The 19,933-nt window shown below is 46.5% G+C and overlaps 1 long non-coding RNA gene across 2 annotated transcripts in view; it reads left to right on the top strand.

The window, feature by feature from the left end:
* LOC128853016 (uncharacterized) overlaps positions 1 to 19,856 on the top strand; it is a 376,001-nt gene extending 356,145 nt beyond the window's left edge. For both annotated transcript variants that reach the window (XR_008451224.1, XR_008451223.1), the window contains exon 7: positions 16,443 to 19,856. This is a non-coding gene — a long non-coding RNA (uncharacterized LOC128853016). The remainder of the gene's footprint in view (positions 1 to 16,442) is intronic.
* The last annotated feature ends 77 nt before the right edge of the window (positions 19,857 to 19,933 follow it).

The raw sequence follows: 19,933 nt of genomic DNA, 5'->3' as shown, positions 1-19,933 counted from the left end.
AGTAACAGTCTCCTAGTGTGAATAAGGTATTTTTACTTTTAGTCCTGTCTAAATTACAGAGAAAGCAAAGGAGGAGAGACAGACGTTAACCAAAGATCATTTCCAGGCGACTGATGTAGCTCTTAGGATTACAGTCCTTTTAGACAAACTGATTCCTATTTGCAGCTCTTGTGGGTTTTTTTTCTTCCTTCCATCCTCTTGAAGATGCTTTTTCTCTAGCTGGAAAGTATTCACTAACTCCTTACCTCACAGCTCAAGTGAGGAAAAAGGGGCAGGGGAATAATAAGTGTCCGTGTGTGCTCAGAATGCAAGATGCCTTCTACAAGACATTATACGCCGTTGGAATAGATGCTGAGAATGTGACCTCCGTGTTTGAGAGAGCAATTAGAGAATGTGAGCCTTGGTTCAGCACAGCACTTAAGAGTTTACTTAATATAAGCAATTGCTAACAACTTTGCTGGCTTGTTTGCAGACTGCGCTGTGTCAGGGCCTCGCGTTGCACCTGGAGAAGGTATTTTGATATATCAGTTGATTTATTTTACAGATTTTTTTTTTTTCCTCTTTTCACTTGGAGAGAGTTTGCAACAAAATGTTTTATTACAACATCAAATGTTCTGGAAACAAGATTAATAAAGATCTTTCAGGAATTGAATTAGCAAGCAAGAAATTGCTGGTATTGATTTACTCTATGTATATGTGAAAACTTGAATTGTGACATGGGCTGCTTCTCCTCTCCCTTAATTCCTGGCAGCAGGCAGAAACCAAGTTTCTACCAGATGGTAAGGGAGCAGTTCAAACTTGGTGTTTTCTGTGTGGTGGCAGAGGTGTGGGGCTGTGAGAAAACAGAAGGGCTCACTGGTAAAAGCTAATGTATCGCAACCTATGGCTGTTTACAGCTCTTGTGGGTTTTTTTCTTCCTTTCCTCCCCTCAAAGCTGCTTCTTCCCTGGCTGTAAAGCCTTCACTAGCGCCTTGCCTCTTGTCTCAAAGAAGGAAAAAGGGGCAAGGGAATAAGAAGGGTCTGTGTATGCTCAGAATACAAGATCTCTTGTAGAAGGCATTATACAGCTCTTCCTTGGGCTGTTATTGACACTGAAATAACTAAAAGAGTTTTGGAGCATGTTCTGTTGCTGGGAGGTGTATAACAGCAGTACAGCTTCTAATACACGTGAGTAATGGACACTTGAGAGCTTTCCTGAAATCCTTTAAAACTGTGACCATGAGAGAGAGTTTCTGCTATTGGCTTCCCTTCCTGAGAGTGTCTGTGGGTTTCTAGTTCAGCTGTGAGCAGCATAGCGTGACCATCTGAAAAGCTACTGGGCAGCACAGATCTGTAGCTTGTCAACCCCAGGTTGACTGAAACTACCCCTTCTTTCAGAGAACGAAGCTGATCTCAGCCTCGCAAGGCAAGCAAGGGAGAATGCATGCTGGGCACTTTTGCATAACTGATCCTGTAAATGAATTTCTCCTGCATTTATTTCACAGGAGAGCTTCCCTTACCTGAGTTTGGACTAAATGCACAGGACTGTTTCAGACATGCCTGAATTTCAGCTGCCTACTTGTCTGCGTGCAGTCCTGGGGGCCCATTTAAGCTTCATGCAGCAAATATAATGGTGGGTGTAAATCTTCACCTTGCTTCTCATTCAAATTAGAAATTGGATAATTTATTTCTTCCTATAGCTCATGCTAAAATGAGGCACGTGTAAGTGTGTGTACATACTTACATAGCGGTCATTACTGAAATCCCTGCTTCTAATAGATTCCTGCAAAATTCCTTCCAAGGGAAGTAAGCCAAATAGCTTTGCTGTCTCGGCATCGCAGCAGAGTCAGGCACTGGGTGCCAGCAGGAAGCATCAGCCAATCTGTGCTTCGCGTGAGATGCCAGGAAGCTGAGTTTTCTGGGCCAGTATTTGAAGAGAACATACGGCAGCGTCTGCTGCTCACGAAAGGCAGTGGGTTGGTCAGACACTGAATCAGGACTTCCCCACTGCAGGGACTTGGGGGACTCCAGTTTCCTCCCCCCCCCCCCCCACTGTTAGATTCTTGTGCAAAGCTATTTTGCATTTTCTACTGTAGCCCTAATAGAAAGTTTTTTTGCAGCTAGCTGACGCAAGATTTGAATTCTCTATTACCAGCATTAAAGTCTTCAGGCTAACAGAGCTCAAGTCCGTTAGCTAGCGTGAGGAATAGATAAGTGAGCTTCGTAGTCAAGGAAACCACTAAAGACTGTCTTCTGTTTTAAGCTGTGTTTTAATTTCAATGTTTTAACACACATGTTGGGTGGAGTTACTGCAGGGCAAGCGCTGTTTCTGGTAGCCTCCTAGGATGATGGATGGGCTCCCACTTCAGAGCATATCTGGGAGAAAGGAGACTTATCACTGCTGTATCTTTACTGTTCAAACTTGTATTGGAACTCATCTTGGTCTGCCACTATGAACTGTTGACATCTGTACTTCGTTGCTGTTGTGCTGTCCATATTCATGGAATCATAGAATGGTTTGGATTGGAAGGGACCTTAAAGATCATGCAGTTCCACCCCCTGCCATAGGCAGGGACACCTCCCACTGGCTCAGGCTGCCCAGGGCCCATCCAACCTGGCCTGGAACACCTCCAGGGATGGGGCAGCCACAGCTTCCCTGGGCAACCTGGGCCAGGGCCTCACCACCCTCATAGTGAAGAAATTCTTCCTAATGTCCAGTCTAAATCTTCCCCTCTCTGGTTTATACCCATTCCCCCTTGTCCTATCCCCACAGGCCTTTGTGAACAGCCCTTCTCCAGCTTTCTCGCAGCCCCTTTCAGGTACTGGAAGGTCCCTCTAAGGTCTCCTCGGAGCCTTCTCTTCTCCAGGCTGAACAACCCCAACTCTCTCAGCCTGTCCTTGTACGGGAGGTGCTCCAGCCCTCCGATCATCCTTGTAGCCTCCTCTGGACCTGTTCCAACAGCTCCATCTCCCTCTTACATTGAGGATTCCAGAACTGGACACAATACTCCAGATGAGGTCTCACAAAAGAGGAACAGAGGGGCAGCATCGCTTCCCTTGACCTGCTGGCCACGCTGCTTTTGATGCAGGCCAAGGTACTGTTGGCCATCTGGGCTGCGAGTGCGCATTGCCGGCTCATGTCAAACTTCTTATCAACCAGCATCCCCAAGATATTGGAATCTTTTATAATTTGGTGTTGAAATAGAAGTAGTTACAAGTGAGACTTGTGGAGTAAGTTTAAAAGTGTATTTATTAGTTGCTTTCTTCTGTAATAGTCATGTTCTGACAGCTCTTATTAACACCATAAATAACTTTGTCTTAAGAGACTCTCTTGATTGTATTCTTTTCTAAAGAGCCCTTTCCCGACTAGCATTAATGACTTGGTTTTTAGCGAATATTCTGCCTTCTTTGAGATCTCTATCAGTTTGAGCTTCAGGTGGCTGCAGGATGGCAGGAACTTCACCTTAAGTACCTACAGTAGTGTTATCTGGCCAAGCAATCCTTCTGTCCTTCAGGACAAAGGAATAGAGTAGACTTTCCTTCAATGCTGAATGACTTTGTTACACAAGGTAATTATTTACTTACTTTAATTTCAAATGAGGCTTTTTTTTTTTTCCTCATCTGTAACCAAAATACCAGCACAGTGTCTGATACCACTGTAGGTGGAATTATATGCCTTAGCAATTCTTGCTTATAACTATTAAGTATGGATATTCACGCAGTCTGATGTCGCGTGGAGGTTGTCTTCATTAACGCACTGTATTAGTAGCTTCCATTATGTTGCTCTCCTGTGGTGCCAGCATTCCGGATCAGAACAGACCTGCCGTTTCACACGTGCTCCAGCTGTTCCTTCCACCCACCACAGTCAAGCCTAGTATTTTCTTATTTTTAATGAGTTACGTGTGTGGAAAGCAAAACCAAAAAGAAGCTGGATAGGAGGGGCCTAAGAATGTCTTTCACAGCCCTGTGAAATGTGGAGCTGCGAGGCTGACTCATTTCCTTGACGGCTTATTGTGGTGGACCAGACTGCCAGCAGGGCAGTTGCCTCTGTCCCTGATGCTATTATTTCTGAGAGCACTGACTATTTCTGCCTGATTTTTTTTTTTTTTTCCTGGTCTCCTTTTGTTCTTGCTTTTTTCTTTCCTGGGCTCTTTATTATTATGGTTTTGATTTTGGTTTTACTGTCCTTCAGGGCTGTTTCATGTGTCGTTATGTCTCACTCTAAAACTATACGTGGCTCACAGCTCAAATGGATGGCCCCAGGATGCCTGGTCACGGCTCTGATGCATCTCCTAACCAAGCAAGCTGAAATCTCAACACAAATCAGTGTCCAATCTGACACAGCTCTTATGTTTGTCATGCGGTGAGGAAAAGCTGTGCCCAGCGGAGCCAAAGCAAGAATGCCAACAGTGTCCCTTCGTAAGGACTGGGCGAAGGCCACCAGTGTGCCAGTAGATGTACCGTATGTGTGTGCCCTCTGGCAGCTCTGGAGGCCCCTTTATCCGTGTTCAGTGCTACGCTGTGCTTTTCCATCTTGTCTTCTGCCCCCTGCATCCAGCAGAGCTCCCTCAGAATAGATGTAGATCATAGAATGACTACGTTGGAAGGGACTCACTGGGTCATCGAGTCCAACCATTCCTAACACTCCCTAATCGATGCCCCTCAGCACCTCATCCACCAGTCCCTTAAACACCTCCATGGATGGTGACTCCACCCCCTCCCTGGGCAGTCTCTGCCAGTGGCCAATGACCCTTTCTGTGGAAAATCTTTTCCTGATGTCCAGCCTGACCCTCCCCTGGTGGACCTTGAGGCCATTCCCTCTTGTCCTGTCCCCTGTCACTTGGAAGAAGAGCCCAGCTCCCTCCTCTCTACACCCTCCTTTCAGGCAGTTGTAGAGAGCAATAAGGTCTCCCCTCAGCCTCCTCTTCTCCAGGCTAAACAACCCCAGCTCTCTCAGCCGCTCCTTGTAAGACTTGTACTCCAGCCCCTCACCAGCTTCGTTGCTTTTCTCTGGACACACTCCAGAGCCTCAACATCCTTCTGGGAAAAAGTCCTATGAAAATGGACATAGATCAATCCTGTCAAGTGTTCTGACCATGAGAGTGACCAGTGCGTGTTGTGCTGAAGGTCAGAAGTCCTTACCTGGTGGTGTGTGGATGATCTCCACCCACACTGTAGATAGGGTCTTGCCGAGCAGGACTTCTGCACTGTTTGGAACGCCTGCTCAATGTTACAAAGAGCTAGCATGATCGTGACTGCAAACCTGAATGCTGAGCTGCTCCTTGTGCTTCACATCCCTTGCAAGTTTGAGTGGTTGCACAGCAGCCTGCTGGCAATAACGCAAACACTTGCTGGCCTGTGCACAGGAATATCCCAACTCTGGGCATGTAACCAACACAGCATGTAAGCTTCTGTTTCTCTTTTTCTTTTAGCCATCTTTTTGCCTAGAATAATCTTCAGAGAAAAGGATTCAAACCCTTCTTATCAAAGTTATACACCCGGTGGTCATGAGCTGCAGAACAAGCAGGATTTGTCTTATAGCCGGGCTGTGGGGAGGGAGTGGGTGCTGTTACCCTCGGGCTGGTTTTCATGGTCTTGGAATGGAGTAGGTCCTGGGAAAGTGGCACGGAGCTGACACAGGTCGAGCAAGGTGGCATTTTAAAGTCCCTGCCCTCTAGCTATGTGTGATCAGCCTTTACAACATTAGCTGCTTCTGTACTGCTTCAAACTCTGTGATGAGGGAGTAATCCGGCCCCTGCAGCAGCATCTGCGAAGAAGGGATGGGTTAAAGCTCTGGAGATTTGGTAGCTGCCCACCACTGCTTAAAATCTGAGAATTCTGTATAGTCTGGAGGTTTTCATAACTGTGCTGAATAATCACTGGCCTAAAATATTGCCAGAATGCATTACTTGTCTCTGGAAGTCATTTCCATTTACTACACAAAGTAAAATAGGTGCAGAGTTATAAACAGCCCGCTTGGCGCCGGGGCTGTGATTCTGTTGCATTGGTAAATGCCACCATCTCTTCTAAGTGCCTTTGTCACTGTTGTAACACAGGCAGCTCGGCCAGTTTCTCCAGCTTGGTGGCAAAGCTTAGGTCCTATGGAAATGGATGCTTAGATCTGGCTTGGCAGGGGATTTAAGGAAGGTTTGCCTGCGAGGGTTCTTGTGACAGAGCTTGGAGGGAGGGACAAGCCAGCAGAGAGGCTTCCTGTGCCTTGTAGCCGCTTCTGGAGGCACTGCCTGTCTCTTCTCTTTGTTTAGTCTGTTCAAAGACCAAACCTGTAAATGGAAAGAAGAGACTTAGGGTGTGTGGTGAGCAGATGAGTGTGTAACACAACTAAGAAGCGTGTATCCAACACAGATCATCTCTCTTTAGCAGCCCGGTGCTGCCCTGGCGTAAGGTGCGGGCGTTACAGCAAGCAATTTGCTGTGATGCTCAGCATCACTTCTACCACTAGCCAAAAAGCTCAGAGTACTTCATTTTAAATAGCACTATAAAGCTGGAATAGAGGGATTATATCTCTGTTTTACAGGAACTCAGAAGAGCTTATGTAACTGTTCTCCTGGAAACCATTTTATACAGCTGAATGTAAGCAAGTGAATGGTTAACCAGTTCGTGTGCACTGGGTGAATACAATCATTTAGTGGGTGGGACCCGTACCTAAATTCTGTCTCTTATGGAGAATTTAATCCTTAACAATGAGAGTAGTACCTAATGTGCTGAAGAGAGCTTCTGGAGCAAGGAAGATGTGTCCTTTTTTTGAGGAAGATGAACCCAGAGTACATTTAAATGAACTAGACAGATGTAGGTCCCTGGAACCTGATGAGACGCGCCCATGAGTGCAAAGGAAGGTGGCTTCCATCATTGTGAGACCCTCTTGGCCTTTGAAAGGTCACTGCAATTGGGGAAGATTCCTGAGGGCTGGAAGGAATCGAATGTCACTCCCGCCTTTGAGAAAGGCAAGAAAGAGGTTCTAGGGCAATACGGGTCAGTCACCCCCAGCTCAATCCTTGGGTAGCTGAGAGTAAATAACAATGGAAGCCACTTCCAAACACACTCACTTAAGGGAATGTGTTTGGGAGAAGCAGTGTGGATTTACAAAGGGGAAATTGTGCCTGACCAACTTGATGGCTTGCTGCAATGAGATGACTAGCTTGGTGGACAAGGGAACGAGCAGCGGATGTTGTTTAGCTTGATCTTGGTAAAGCTCTTCCAGTACCTGAAGGGGCTACAGGAAAGCTGGAGAGGGGCTGTTCATAAAGGCTTGTGGGGATAGGACGAGGAGGAACTGGTGTAAATTGGAGAGGGGCAGATTTAGATTGGACACGAGGAAGAATTTCATCATGATGAGAGTGGTGAGTCCCTGGCCCAGGTTGCCCAGGGAAGCTGTGGCTGCCCCATCCCTGGAGGTGTTCAAGGCCAGGTTGGATGGGCCTTGGGCAGCCTGAGCCAGTGGGAGGTGTCCCAGCCCATGGCAGGGGGTGGAACTGGATGGGCTTTAAGGTCCCTTCCAACCCAAACTATTCTATAATGCTCCTAACACTGTCTACCATAACATCCTCACAGAGAAAGTGATGGAGTGTGGGCTTAAAAAATGAGCGATGAAGTGGACTGAAAACCGAGCTTGGGGGTGTGATCAGCACACAGTCTCCATCCGGAGCCCATCTTCTAGTAGAGTATCTGAGGGGCTGGTACCGGGTTCAGTGCTGTTTAACGCTTCTGTTAATGATATGGCTGATGGGACAGAGCGCCCCTGTGGAACACTTGCTGGTGATGCCAAACTGGGAGGAGTGGTTGATACATCAGAGGGCTGTGTTGTCATTCACAGCGATACTTGATGGGCTGGAGCATTGGGACAACAGGGACTTAATGGTATTAGGCAAAGGGAAATGGTAAGTCGTGCCCCTGAGAAAGAGTAACCCCACCTACTAGTACACTCTGGGGCCTGACTAGCTGGAAAGCAGCTCTACAGAAAAGCACCTGGGGGTCTTGGTGGACACCAAGTTGAGCAGGAGCCATCAGCGTACCCTAGTTGCAAAGGCATTGTGGGCTGTGCTAGGAGGGGTGCTGGAGCAGGCTGAGGGAAATGATCCTTCCTCTCCACTCAGCCCCGGTGAGGCTGCATCTGGAGCGCCAGGACTAGTGCTGAGCTTCCCAGTGCAAGAAAAACATGGACTTACAGGAGCAATTTCGGCAAAGGGACACCAAGGTGATTAACCATGGAGCATAATGGTTGGACTTGATGATCCAGTGGGTCCTTTCCAACCTAGTGATTCTATGATTCTATGATTTCTCATGTAAGAAGGATCTGAGAGTGCTCATAGTGTTTCGCTTGTGAAAACGAAAGGTCGGGAAAGGTCTTATCAATGTGTTTAAACCCCTGATGGAATCAGCAAACGAGATTGAGCCAGATGCTTTTCAGTTGTTCCCAGTGAAAGGGCAAGAGGCGATGGACACAAACGGAAATTCAGAAAAATTAATGAAATTTAAGAACTCTTTTTGACCACCCTCACACTAATCCTGAAACAGGTTGCTCAGAGAAGTTGTGGTGTCTCTGTCCTCGGGGAGATCCAAAACCCAACTGATGGCAGTCCTGAAGAGCCTTTTGCAGGTATCGAAATAGATGATCTCCAGAGGCTCAGCCCTTCTGTGTCTCCCCAAAAAGGCAGCGGTTGAGTGCAGGCAGGGTAGTTGGAGCACTACCTTTAACATAACAGTATAACTCAGTGCTCGGCTCTCATTCCAAGAGGCCTGTCAGCAATCTAACTTTGAAATCTGCATTTCCTGGCCCATGAGATCACCCATGGAGGTAGACTTTCATTTCCTGAAACCATAAGAGCCCAACAGATACGCAGAGGGCAAGAGCCTATTCATTATACAACCACATCAATATAACAGTCGCTTTTCTTAGCATCAGGTACTTACTCTGTAATTGGTATCGCTTAATGTAAAGCGTTGTTCTTCATTTCCCTTCTCAGTTTTAATGGGTGATGTAATTGCAGTTTTGCAAACTGTGGCAGCATTTACTTCCAAATCAAATAAAGCACTCGGTGCTATTCACGATATGGTACTGCAAGACTCGAATGGTCACAGAAATAGGACCAACTTATAGATGCAGATGACTTGTTTGATATCATGAAAGGAACAAGCATTAAGAAACCCACATTAGTTTAAATAGATATAAAACTTTTTCTATGTGGATTATTGTCTTTATTTCAGGTACAGAAATTGCTGCAGTATTAGCCCAACTGCCTGAATTTTCACGTGAGACTGGTAGAAAATTCAGCTATAAAGAGAAACTCTGCAGATAGTAGGATGCAGAAAAGTTACAAATTGTAATAAATACTTTGAAAATTCGCAACTGCTCTGTGTGTGTCAGGTGTTGGAGCCGCAGTTGCAGAGCTTGTGGGGAGTATCTGGTTGCACTGAACGTGTTCGCCTTTATAAGAGCTGAGTTGGATATGAGCTCCACCAAGCTTTGGGGCTGCTCCCGTGTCTGCTTTTTTCAGGGTGGAAAATGAGCTCCTTTGTTTAAACACAGAGTTGATTAATACTGACCCTGCTAGAGGATTAAAATTGTGGCTCTGGTGGTGCCTTCCTCGCTGCAGTGCCCTTTGGATTTCACATACGTGCCCACCAGCCTGTTTGTACAGTGACAGATCACTCACTAAATTGCTTTTAGATATAAATAGATGATCAAAAAACCACAGTCTGAAGCTGCATTCAAACGGCACTCGATGCACTGAGGAGGCTGGAGAAGTGGGGCTGTGTGAACCTCATGAGGTTCAACAAGGCCATAGGCAATGCCCTACACCTGGATCGGAACAATCCCCGTTTTCAGTACAGGGTGGGGGATGATGTGATTGAGAGCAGGCTGCAGAGAAGGACTCGGGGTGCTGGGGGATGAGAAACTCGATGTGAGCCGGCAACATGCGCTCGCAGGCCAGAACCCAACCGTGTCCTGGGCTGCATCCAAAGCAGCGTGGCCAGCAGGGAGAGAGGGGATTCTGCCCCTCTGTTCCTCTCTTGGGAGACCTCATCTGGAGGATTGTGTCCAGTTCTGGAATCCTCAACGTAAGAAGGAGATGGAGCTGTTGGAATGGGTCCAGAGGAGGCTACAGGGATGATCCGAGGGCTGGAGCACCTCCCATATGAGGACAGGGTGAGAGTTGGGGTTGTTCAGCCTGGAGAGGAGAAGGCTCCGAGGAGACCTTATTGTGACCTTCCAGTACCTGAAGGGGCCTCCAGGAAAGCTGGAGAGGGGCTGTTCACAAAGGCTGTGGTGATAGGACGAGCGAGAACAGGTATAAACCTGAGAGGGGCAGATTTAGGCTTGATATAAGGAGGAATTTCTTCACCATGAGAGTGGTGAGGCCCTGGCCCAGGTTGCCCAGGGATGCTATGGCTGCCCCATCCCTGGAGGTGTTCAAGGCCAGGTTGGATGAGGCTTGGAGCAACCCGATCCAGTGGGAGGTGTCCCTGCCCATGGCAGGGGGTTGGAACTGGATGATCTTTAAGGTCCCTTCCAACCCAAACTGTTCTATGATTCTAATTAGAGGAATATCATGGAAAGAAGGTGAGGATGGAAATGAAGTTTCATTCAACCTTACTTTAGGAGCTGCTCAACTCAAATGTTACTTTTTCGTTGTGAGAACAGGGGCCCTCCCACTGCAGAGATGAGCAGAATTGAAGATGCAGTGGAGGCACGAGACAGGACAGCAGGAGAGTGAACTGATGCCTGAGGATTTGCCACTTGGTGTTACAGTTATCCCTTTAAGCTGTGAGGCAAAAAGTGTGCTGGATAATGGGAAAGTAAGCTTAGCTGAGGGGGTGGGGAGCATCTCTGCAACACCTGCATGTCTGAATAACCCTTTTAGAAGAGCTGGTCAGAAGAATAGTTTTCCTGCAAGAAATACTCTTAAAACCTCACAGAATCATTTGGTTTGGGTTGCAAGGGACGTTAAAGATATTTAGTTCCAACCTCCCTTCCGAGGAGGAGAAAGGTTGGAACTTTGCTTTGTACTGGAATCTTGTCATCTTTGTCTGCTTTGTACCACCCACTCATGTTTCCAGTTTTAGTGTGGGGGAGGAGGAAAGAAATTGCTGTACTTGATTGTAAATGGTCCGCAGAACAATGAAAGGTCCTGCTTGGAAATTCAGGCAAAGTCCTCATGAGATCTGTCCTTTGAAACCTTTCCTGGAAAAGACCAGGGATTGGCTCTGATCTGAATAGTGACTTGGTCAGTCTCAGTAAACAAAGCATGCTTTCATCAGCAGTGAGGTCCCAACGAAAATGCATTTGCAACTGTTTATACCAGTATTTAGGACCTCACCATCAGTTCAGTGCAAGGACAGGACACTCCCCTTCCCTGGAATGAGTTCATCAGGTCTCATTAACTCAGGTTTACTGTGCTTTGATCAAAACCGTGGTCTCATCTCCCTGCCCACAGTGCCTTTAAGAGAAACACAGTGTCTTTAAGACACACTGCTCACAGTGTCTTTAAGAGAAACAATCAAACACAGCTCAGAGTTTCTCATTTTCCCCACGTGCCACTAAAATACAGCACAGTGTGCTACAACATCTGTAGGTGATTCCTACAGGAGTATATCGATGCCTCTGCCAAATGGTAGATTGGGGTCACTTCTGAAGCATTTGGTACTACTTCTGTCAAAGGGAGAAGACAACCATTTTGTTTACAGCACAGGCACTTATTTATTTAAAATAGATCGTTGAGAGCCGTCATGAGCTGTAAAACCAGGGTGCAAAGTGGCATGTGGGTTCATTAGTGTTCTGTTCATTTACACAGGTGTCGATTTTGGCTTGTTTTCTTGCATCATGTATAGAAAAGTCCAGCAAGTTTGGAAGGTTACCCAGTGCCCCCATGACCACAGGGACTAATATGTTCTTGGGAACTTTGTGTTTTTATGAAACACTTGGCCTATCCAACCACATGCGTGCTGGCAGATGCAGTGTGTGCACACCACTCAGGCCAGCACAGTTATTTCCATACTAAAAACTAAAGTTAAGCACACTGACTGCTCAGACCAGCACACTGACAGAGCTGGAATAACAGAAATGGTCTGGATTTCTTTTTTTTTTTTCGCGGTGAGAACAAAAAACACTGAAAAAAAAATACATTTGTTCTGCCAAATTGAGATATGCCCATCCCAGAAAGTACTTGTGCTTTGCATGGGTTGAATTGATGTGAGGTTTTCTATTGCAATTGCATAAGGAAAATGCATCCAAGCCTGATGGCTCATAGGTGCATAGCTTTAACAGCAATTAGTTTCACTGATAGGTTATCTGAATGGCTGCCAGAGATATTGATCAGGAAAAAACCTTTTTGGAATAGTGACATCTGAAACAATTGGTTTAAAGCAGTCAGAAATACAACTATTGATTGACTCAAGGGGAATCTTCTGGCCTGTAAGTGTACAATTTTGCTTTCTTAACTCAGCAGGATGTTGGGGTGTGAACTTTGGGAATAATCTTTAAAGGAAGTTTTGAAAGAAGCAAAAAGGATCAGGGTTGACTGAATGTATGTCAAAGAAAAATTATGGAGGAGTACAGAAAGCTAGGGATATTTTACAGCTTATTTCTCAGCCATCCAAATCTGAGATTGAAAACATTACCTAGATGTAATCAGGAAGGTGTAAAAAGGGCCATCGTTCAGAATCTGCCTGGGAAGTCCAAACACACCTCACTTCCCTGGGAATAGGAACTTTCCTGGGATTGGGAGATGGCTGAGTTGTATTTGCAAATGGAGGGAAGCAGAAATGAAAAGTGTTCTGTGGTGTTGAGGAGCTAATTGAGAAATCGGTTCTAGGATCTGTTCTAGAACTAGGCAAACAGTCCCTGAGAGGGATTTTACCTGAATGTGTTTTCTTCAGGCCTCCGCTTGTCTGCCTCAATTCATAGATGAACGGAGGGATGGCACGTGGCGTCATATTGAACCTCCACATCAGGAGAACTTTCAGGTAGTGAAATGGTTGACTTTAGTGTTTTTCAGAGTAGTTAAAGAAAAGATCACAGAATGACAGAATGATTTGGGTAGAAAAGGACTATGAAGGTCATCCGGTCCGACTCACCTGCACTGAGCAGAGACATTTTCCACTCGATCAGGTTGCTCAGAGCCCCATCCATCTTGGCCTTGAATGTTTCCAGGGATGGAGGAGCCACCACCTCTCTGGGCAACCTGAGCCTCTGTTTTATCCCCCTCAATGTAAAGCATTTCTTCCTAATATCTAGTGTAAACCTCTCCTATTTTAGTTTAAAACGATCATCCCTTTTCCTATTGCTACAGGCCCTACTAAAAAGTTTTTCCCCATCTTTCTTATCAGCCTTCTTGAAGTACTGTGAGGTTGCAATAAGGTCTCCGGAAGTCTTCTCTCCTCCAACGTTAACAACCTCAACTCTCTCAGCCTCTCTTCACAAGGGAGATGTTCCAGGCTGTTGATCATTTTTGTGGCCTCCTGTGGACCTGCTCCAACAGGTCGACGTCCCTCCTGTGAAATGTCTCGTCTCTCTTTCTTTGTCAGCCAGTCATTGCAAAGGCAAATAAATTTAGGATAGAGTTTGTAAAGACTCATGATCCAGACGTTCAGTTCATGTCTTCAGAGTCCGTCTGTTATCGTGCATGGTCTGACAGTCACCTCTCGACCTGCTGAGCTAGGTAGTTGTTTGAGAGGCAGAAACATGAGTTAGGGGTTGATGATGCTCATGTTGCTATGAATAGAAGGTAGACAGTTTCTAAAGTGATCCTTCCTGTCTATATAGTTAAGAAGAGGTTGACATGGGGAAACCTCAACTTAACATTTTGTTTTAAAAATCACTGTCCAAAGAGAACCGTGTTTCTTTCCCTTTCTTCCACCCACTCTGGAATAATGCTCAGGCTGTGTTTGCCTGCATCAGGTGGAAGTTGTGTACCATGGGCCTTCCTTGGGCATCTGGAGAGGGTGGAATGTGCTGCACATGTTGCAGGGTGCTGAGTCTGCTTTGGATAAGGAAAGACTGGATTTTTTTCCAGTCTCGGTGTCTTATATTCTGTGTGTAAAGAAACATGATGCTCTTCTTGCATTACCAGCTCTTGCCTCCTGTATTCCTGGCTGTTAATTGTTGTGGATGGTTATATCAAATGTCTCTAAAAATGTCAGCCAAAACCAATCTCCCCCAGCACACACGCGGAGTGGAACAGCTTACAGCTGTTGGTGCGCTTGTCCATGTCTTCCGTGTCACCATGTCTCTCCTGGGAATAACAGAAGGGAGGTGTGACAATGTAAAGTGGCTTTTTCCAACATCACACAAACTACCTGTAACAGACCTGGGAAAACTGTCCCAGAACAACGTAGTCCCAGGCCAGGACTCTCAGCCTGTCCTCCTGTGTTAAAGCGCAGGATGGGAAAACCCAGAGCGGCGCTAAGCGTGTTACCGGCTTTCCTTCACCCCATGCACTCGGCCAGCAGCCCCTGCCAGGCTGGAGAAGACTGACGCTGGTCTCTTTCCAGTGTAGTAAGAACACACTAATTAGTGGCAGCCATCATGGCTTCACCAGGGGCAAATCCTGTCTGATAAACTTAGCAGCTTTCTATGATGGGGTAACCACAGCAGTGGGCACAGGTAAACCAACGGATGTGATCTATCTGGACTTCTGTAAAGCCTTTGACACAGTCCCCACAGCATCCTTATCTCTAAATTGGAGAGAGATGGATTTGATGGGTGGACTGTTTGATGGAGAAGAAACTGGTTGGAGGGTCGTATTCAGAGAGTAGTGGTCAACGGCTCAAAGTCCAGATGGAGATTCCTGATGAGTGGTGTCCCTCAGGGGTCCGTACTAGGACTGGTGCTGTTTAATATCTTTATCAATGATACAGAAAGCGAGATCAGATGCACTCTCATCAAATTTGTAGATGAAACCAAGCTGAGTGGTGCAGTTGCCACACCAGAAGGACAGGATGTCATCCAGAGGGACCTGGACAGGCTGGAGAAGTGGGGCTGTGTGAACCTCTTGAGGATCAACAAGGCCAAGTGCAAGGTCCTACACCTGGATCGGGGCAATCCATGGTTTCAGTACAGGCTGGGGGCTGAGGTAATTGAGAGCAGCCCTGCAGAGAAGGACTTCAGGTGCTGGGAGATGAGACGCTCGATATGAGCCTGCAATGTGCACTCACAGCCCAGAAGGCCAACTGTGTCCTGGGCTGCATCCAAAGCAGCGTGGCCAGCAGGGAGGGAGGGGATTCTGCCCCTCTATTCTTCATTTGTGAGACCTCATTGTGTCCAGTTCTGGAATCCTCAACATAAGGAGATGGAACTGTTGGAATGGGTCCAGAGGAGGCTACAGGGATGATCGGAGGCCTGGAGCACCTCCCATATAAGGACAGGCTGAGAGAGTTGGGGTTGTTCAGCCTGGAGAGGAGAAGGCTCCGAGGAGACCTTAGAGCAACCTTCCAGTACCTGAAGGGGCTACAAGAAAGCTGGGGAGGGGCTGTTCACAAAGGCTTGGAGTGATAGGATGAGGCGCAATGGCTACAAACTGGAGAGGGGCAGATTTAGACTGGACATAAGGAGGAATTTCTTCACCATGAGAGTGGTGAGGCCCTGGCCCAGGTTGCCCAGGGAAGCTGTGGCTGCCCCATCCCTGGAGGTGTTCCAGGCCAGGTTGGATGGGCCTTGGGCAGCCTGATCCAGTGGAGGTGTCCCTGCCCATGGCAGGGGGTTGGAACTGGATGATCTTTAAGGTCCCTTCCAACCCAAACTATTCTATGATTCTACTCCTGGTTTGAGAGAGCTTTCCAAGTGCAGAGCTGCCCAGGTGTTGGCCTTTGGTTGGTGCAGAGACAGTTCATTCCCTAGTTTGGCACAACAGGTAGAACCAATGTTCCCCTTTGTTTCCAGTAATAGAAAAACTCTGTGATTCACCAGGAATTTGAGCATGGAAATTTGGTGTGGAAATAACCTTGCATTACAACCAGGTCTCTGAACATTCCCATGGAAAACTGCTTTTGATCAGGAGCAGACTTCGGAATCCCCTGCAGGGATTTCCACTGCCCGTGACCACGCTTATTATCATTATCCCAGAGTATTAATTGCTGGGCAGGAGTACTGGGATGGGGCTGATGGATGGCTTGAGGAGCAGGAGTGCCGCTGCCTCCCTAGGGAGCATTTCCGAGGGAACCCTGTGTCCTGGACTGGGTGCGGATCTGGGTGCGGTGCTTGGTGCAGATCTGGTCACTATGGGTCTGGGTTTGGGCTGGCTGGATGCTGGGCTTCGTTGGGGCTGGGCTGGGTTTGGGCTGGGTTGAGTCTGGCTGGGTTTGGGCTGGGCTGGGGCTGGGTTGGGTCTGGCCAGCGTGGCGCTGCCATCTGGCGGCAGCAGCAAAAAAAATTGTCCCTCTAACCCGACTGACATGGCAGACGCTTCCCCTTTCTCTCAGTTTTACTTTTGGTTTTTCTTATTTTTCAGTCTGGTCACCCTCACCAACAGAGAATTGAAATGAGGAGCCAGCAGTGTGCCCAGCTGGCCAGAAGGGCAACGCCATCAGAAACAGCGTAGCTGCGGGACCAGAGGAGTCATCCCTCCCCTGTACTCAGCATCTCCAATCCTGGGCTCGGGTTTGGGTCCCTCACTACTAGAAGAACACTGAGCTAACTTTAGAACCTGAAGCAAGCAGAGAATTAGGTGGGTTCAGTGCTGCATCCATCAGGTTCAGCGGATTCAGCCCAGTGTTGTCAGAAACGTTCACAACCTGCGCCCTAAATCATCATCAAATGGATCTTGGGCTTTTAGTTAATCGTGCAGATACTTTGGGGGGTTTTATTTGCCCTGTGGGTCTGGAAGCCTTTTAGAGATGCCTCAAAACTCTAAAACCCGATGAGATAATGTGTGGTAAGCAGAAGACTCCCAAAGCAGCGCATTTGTGTCCGTCCATTGTTACAAGCGTTCCACTAAAGTGGAAGGAACGGCAAATGCTCCACACTCACCGCAGTGAATTGTAGTGGAACTGCAAGAGGAGAGAGAGACAAATACAGGTACTTACAGGAATACAACCCAATTGCTGTGGTGGCATTTAGTGACCACAAACAGAACAAGGAATGCTGCAGGAGAAGGAGGCGAGGCAAAGCCTGTTCTCCGAACTGTTGCCAGTTCAGGAGCATGGCAGTTTGGGAAGGTATGAAGCTGCTAAGCCTTGTGCAGCAAATTTCGTTCCTTAACTTCTTCTGGTGCAGAAATTTCAGTAAAGGTGGGCTCTCAGGGGCAGGGTTAAGTGTACATAATGATCTGGTAGCTCAGTGAATCCATTGTAAGGAATTGATAACTGGTAAAATAAGCATAGCCCATGCAGCATGCTGGGGAAGAAGAGTGCCGTGTACTCTGCTATTAACTGACTCGTTGAAATAGCAGGTTTGGTTTCATTTCTCCCCAAGATTAGAGGCTATAAAACCCACCACCCCTTGACAGTAAAAACAAAAGGTGCGTAAAGGAGGGATAATGGTTCACAAAATGTATCATGCTCCTTCTGACAAATAGTTTAATTCCCAGCAAACATGCAAACAGCTTGCCTTTAGGTGGTGAAGTAACTTGTGGTCATTTAGCATCTTTGTCTTATGGTTTCCAACTCCACTGAAGCAATTCATAAATAGGAAACACCAGCACAGCCCCCAGCAGCATCTTGCCCAGAGGAACATCTGTGCTCCAAGCTGCTTACTGTAATACTAAACAGTACAAATCTGTTGATTTGATAACACAATGTCAAATGGTAAATCTGGATCAGCCTTCCATATATCCAAGATTAAGTATTTCTGAGTCAAAGCCTTCAACTCCATTAAAAAAGAAATAGCCCTTAATTCTAATCTTAATGGAGTAGTGTTAGTGTGGAGTTACTTTGCTGATTTCACAGATGTTACATCATCTTTATTAAAGGGTAACTGAGATGACTGAGACACGTCAGTCAGCCTGAGCTCTAATTCAGCTGCAGCTCTGTTAGTTAATTTTGATACCGAGTAAAGTCACCCTTGTAACTGCTCAGGAAAATTGGAGGTGCACAGGATTCATCGTGGCACTGTTTCCTTGCAAGGAAAACCTCCTGTACGCTGACTACGTGTTTGAAAAATATACAGCTGTCTACAGACTAAATGAGAAATGTTAAAAAAACAGGCTAGTAAATATGTCAAGACTAAACAATTACACTTAAATATGAATTTTATTTCTAAGAGTATTTTCCTAGAAATTAATAATGAGAATGAGGACATATAGTAAAAGCAGCAGTTGAGATGGAGAGTGCACAAGAATATGAAGTATCTGGGGACAGGGTGTGGAATATTTGCCATTTGCTGCATGCTGCCCTTGATGGCTTACACACACCCATCTTAATCATATCATGAGGAGGAAAAGCCACAAACGCATTTGAGGAACGTGTGTGTGAATTTTCTCCTTCCCTCAAATTCCTTAGCTGGTCTCATCTCCTATTGAATCTCCACTGAAGAATGAACAAAATGAAGCCAGTGTTGTGTAACATTCAGGGTAGCTTCAACTAGAGACAGCTCAGAATGTGCTTCAGCGCTAGAGAAGGTGCGTCATTGCTAAAACTCAGCGCAGTCGCTCTCTACATCAACACTTCCCGCCCCTTCCTTTCTAGTTCATAAGCCTTTACCTGCTCACTGGAAGAGGTTGGCTCCCTAACCCCCCAACGTTTAAGCAAAAGAAGCCAATAGCTATGTTTTCACATGGAATTCAGTATTTGGGAGGGGGCCCTGGTTCACCTCTCTTATGTGGTCAGACTCACCAGGAGGCCGAGCATTTCCACCCCACTGGCTGGAAGCCTGGCTTTATCTGTAACTGCGAAACCAAAAGTTAACAAGTTACAGATGAACGTACAGGCTTGTTGCCTCTGTAAGCACTGCCACTGAATTCTGAACAGACTGTAACTCCCATGTACAGATTGTCAATTGATAGCAAACACTGCAAAAAAACCACTGACCACGGACCTCGCATAGCTTTAGGGGGGTTAAGTATCAGGCCCCAGGTAGGAAGGCATGTGTTTGGGTGCTGTGCAGGTGTAACTGGAATCACAGCATCATAAATAGAACTGTACAAAACCAAACTCCTGTTCAAGACTATAATTTCAATCTGCCTGTCTTGCCACACCATCACTCTCTTCAAGTAGCATCAAGAGATGCTACTTCCCAGCATAATGCCTCTTCCCTTCAGTATGGTATCACCTACGTGCGGATGTTTCCACCTGTCTGCAGACACTGGCACAGCATCTCTCCAAGCCCTAAAATCCACTCTGGCCTTGTTCCTTCAGCTCACCCCAGCGTCTACACAGACTACAGATCTGTGAAGTACTGAACGGGGCAGAGAAATGCTACTGAGTCACACCTACGGATCTAGCAGGACTTTATTACAGGTATGACTGAGCCTCTGCTCTGTTCCTGAGCAACAAGAGGTATGGCCAAGTCTGCAGGAAGCAAGGCTAGGAGCTTTAACAACCAGTGCATTCAAGTGGTCGTCCCCATGCTGGTGACGATTTGTGCACCAAGATACTCCCACTTCTATTTCTGCAGTGTGATACAATAGGCTACAAGCACCTGCAGTAAGATAACTGCTGTCTTCATTTTATGCTCTCGCACAGTTTTGGACATGTGCTTTCTAACTTCTAGCTGCTTGCGCCACCAGAATAGAAAAGTAGCTCATGATTTTTTCATGAAAGCAGCCTATTGTTTCCAAGATGGAACTAGAACCTTCAACTTCAATTTGTAATTTTTTTTTCCCCTTGAGAAGGCGTAAGGTTATTTTTTTTAATGGAGGCTTACTTCAATGCGAACTTTCAAAAAGGTCATTTCTTGCTTTTAATTCAACCCAAGAATGTTTCCAATTGACAGTCTTTTATCTTACAGTACTTCCCGTGAAGAAAGGGACCTAGATACAGTTATCGCCTCAAAGTGCAATGGTCA

This window comes from Cuculus canorus, chromosome 9 (genome assembly GCF_017976375.1).
Source record: "Cuculus canorus isolate bCucCan1 chromosome 9, bCucCan1.pri, whole genome shotgun sequence".
Classification (NCBI taxonomy): Eukaryota; Metazoa; Chordata; class Aves; order Cuculiformes; family Cuculidae; genus Cuculus; species Cuculus canorus.
The sequence above is the reverse complement of the archived record's forward strand: the minus strand, read 5'-3'. Positions and strand labels throughout refer to the sequence as shown.